Source organism: Ictalurus punctatus, chromosome 2 (assembly GCF_001660625.3).
Source record: "Ictalurus punctatus breed USDA103 chromosome 2, Coco_2.0, whole genome shotgun sequence".
NCBI classification, from domain to species: Eukaryota; Metazoa; Chordata; class Actinopteri; order Siluriformes; family Ictaluridae; genus Ictalurus; species Ictalurus punctatus.
This window is the reverse complement of record NC_030417.2, coordinates 38,886,218-38,889,502: the sequence shown is the minus strand read 5'-3', so window position 1 is coordinate 38,889,502 and position 3,285 is coordinate 38,886,218. Positions and strand designations below refer to the sequence as shown.

The following is a 3,285-nucleotide window of genomic DNA, read 5'->3' as shown; positions in this document are numbered from 1 at the left end:
TCTGGATCGCGATATTTTTGTAGTCAGATCCGATAGAGGTTTGGGCTTTGACTGGGTCGTTCATTCACGTTCCTGCTTCCTGTTGCAAACAAAGTGAAGCTCCGCCCCAATCACAAGTCACCTGCGTACCGAAACATGTTCTAGGATTGTTCCGGATTTGCCTCTTCCGTCTATCCCGCCCTCAACCCTGACCAGTTTCCCAGTCCCTGCTGATCACGCAACCTCCCCACGTCACCATGCTACCAGCACCGTGCTTCACCGCGTGCGATTTCCACCCGGAAACTCTTCACCGCGTGTTCCAACATCTCCAATGTTTCCCAAAGCTTTTTTTTCTTCTCCCATTTCAGTTCCAGGCTGTAACGCTGTAAACGGAGTTTGGTTTATATATAATTGATATGTTTGTGCGTGTCTGTGGGGAAGATCTCACGTAGCTGCCGTTTGAGCATTTCAGGAAGCGCTTCACACCGAAGAATCACAAACCAAAAGTTTATCCTGTATTAAAAGTCTTTATCATTTCTCTTTTAAGTAATATATGTTATTATATGTATATTGTTTTGTAGCCGTAAAGCAGCACGCGGCGTCCGTTCGACGTCCCGCTGACTTCATTTCACCTCCTTTGAGTTCATCGGTGTTAAAGAGTGTAAAATTTACATAAGAGTTATTTTTGTTTTTTCTTTTGGTTTTAAATATGCAAAGCGTTCTTTTAAAGGGTGACGTGTGTACGTGTGTATCATGATACGTGCACCTTATTTACCGTAGCTATTCAGTAGAACACACACACACACACACACACACACGGGACGGGAAGGTTGTTTCTAAATGTCAAAATACAAATAAATAAATGTAAACAAATAAATGGTCTCTTTGTGTTGGGTATTGTGTGTGTGTGTTGTGTGTGTGTGTGTGTGTGTGTGTGTGTGTGTGTGTGTGCTTCCATATATAGCATCATAGGATCTTGCTTCTCATTGCCTACTAAAAATGTCAGATGACTGAATGTGTCATCTTGCCTGCTTGTATTATCACACACACACACACACACACACACACACACACACACACACACACACACACACACGTACGTGTCCATCTTGCATCTGAGTGTGTGAGTCATGTGTTGTGTACAGTTATGTTTCTGCAAGCTTACCTCCTGGTCTTTTTCCTGTGTGTAAGGTGTAAGTGTGTAACGGTGACGTGTCTCTACTGTAAACAGATAAAAGGTGATGTGTTGTTGTTGGTAAATTGCTGTGGTGTAAGAGGAATAAAACATTTGAACACACTGTGCTTTTATAGGAAAATAATACATACACTCACAGTGTCTTAGAGGATGGTTTGTGTCACAGCCAGCAGAGGGCGCCATTTCATTATTCTACATATTCTCCTTGCGGTTAATAAAAGTCTCTCTCTCTCTCTCTCTCTCTCTCTCTCTCTCTCTCTCTCTCTCTCTCTCTCTCTCACACACACACACCTAATGCTCTAATGTCAACAGAGCAGGTGTTTTGTATCATTGGCCATTCCTGCTGTCAATCAACGGCGTTACCTTGGAGACGAAAAATTAAAGCCTTTTCATTATGTCCCGGATTCATATTTTGAATTCATACTTTCTTTCTCTTCTCTTCGTCTTTCTCCCTATCCTTTGCTCTTTCTCACCCCCCTGTCTCTAGTTCTCTATTTCTAGACAATTTTTTGTGTCTCTACCATTCCTCTCTTTCTCCATCACTCTTATGTGTGTGTGTGTGTGTGTGTGTGTGTGTGTGTGTGTGTGTGTGTGTGTGTGTATTCCTGTTTTCAGGGACTCCATGCTTTAAAAAAACAGCAATAAACGCCTGTGCATGTGTGTGTTTCTCTGTCTGTGTGTGTGTGTGTGTGTGTGCGTGTGTGTGTAGGGTATATAGCTGTCTGGGAAATCCACATTGTCGTGAAAACACCCACAATCCCCAGAAAGTCTTGTGTGTGTGTGTGTGTGTGTGTGTGTGTGTGTGTGTGTGTGTGTGTGTGTGTGTGTGTGTGTGTAGGGTATATTCCTGTTTGGGAAATCCACATTGTCGTGAAAACACCCACAATCCCCTGCAAGTCTTGTGTGTGTGTGTGTGTGTGTGTGTGTGTGTGTGTGTGTTTGAGTTAGCGATGACTCACAACCTCCTACAGTGAGACTCAAAGCAGATGAAGAGTTCAGTATTCTGTCAATCACTCGCCCTGTGAGTATGTGTGTGTGTGTGTGTGTGTGTGTGTGTGTGTGTGTGCAGCTGATTAAAGTGTGCTGAGATGAGCCCGTACCTGAGATGAAAGCAGAAGAAAATAAGACAGGAAGTGCACTTTTAAAATAAAGCGTCATCATCATGATGAGAGAAAGCTTTATTAGCATTCTTCTGTATTAATGCGTCACTCTGCTGCCCTGATTTCAGGCTCAGAAGCAAACTTTAGTGTCTCTTATCAACTAACAGTGACGTGTGATTGACCCTTGAGTGAAGTGAGTGATGTGAGTGACGTGTAAGAGACGTGAGTGACGTGAATGAGGTGTAGTGAGGTGTAAGTGAAGTGGGTGATGTGTAAATGACCTGAGTGATGTGTGAGTGACGTGTGAGTGACGTGTGAGTGATATATAAATGACATGAGTGACGTAAGTGATGTGTGAGTGATGTGTGAGTGACGTGTAAGTGACGTGTGAGTGACATGTGAATGACATGAGTGAAGTGTGAGTGATGTAGGAGTGACGTGTGAATGACGTAAGTGATGTGTAAATGACATGGGCGATGTGTAAATGATGTGAGTGTGGCATGTGAGTGACATGATATGTAAATAATGTGAGTGATGTGTAAGTGATATGTAAGTGACGTGAGTGTGACGTGTGAATGACATGAGTGACGTGTAAATGTCATGAGTGACGTGTGAGTGATGCATAAATGACATGAGTGACGTGAGTGACGTGTGAGTGACGTGTAAATGACATGAGTGACGTGTGAGTGATGTATAAATGACATGAGTGAGGTGAGTGACGTGTGAGTGGCGTGTAAATGTCATGAGTGACGTGTGAGTGATGCATAAATGACATGAGTGACGTGAGTGACGTGTGAGTGACGTGTAAATTATATGAGTGACGTGTGAGTGATGCATAAATGACATGAGTGACGTGAGTGACGTGTGAGTGACGTGTAAATGACATGAGTGACGTGTGAGTGATGTATAAATGACATGAGTGAGGTGAGTGACGTGTGAGTGACGTGTAAATGACATGAGTGACGTGTGAGTGATGTATAAATGACGAGTGACGTAAGTGATGTGTGTGTG

General features: G+C 43.2%; 1 protein-coding gene across 1 annotated transcript in view; it reads left to right on the top strand.

Annotated features, from left to right (window-relative positions):
* Positions 1 to 1,276, top strand: part of si:ch211-51c14.1 (protein kinase C and casein kinase substrate in neurons protein 1) — a 24,778-nt gene extending 23,502 nt beyond the window's left edge. The window contains exon 10 of the mRNA XM_053676645.1: positions 1 to 1,276. This exon is cut by the window's left edge and continues 1,615 nt beyond it. The gene's annotated coding sequence lies outside the window, so the exon portion shown is untranslated.
* The last annotated feature ends 2,009 nt before the right edge of the window (positions 1,277 to 3,285 follow it).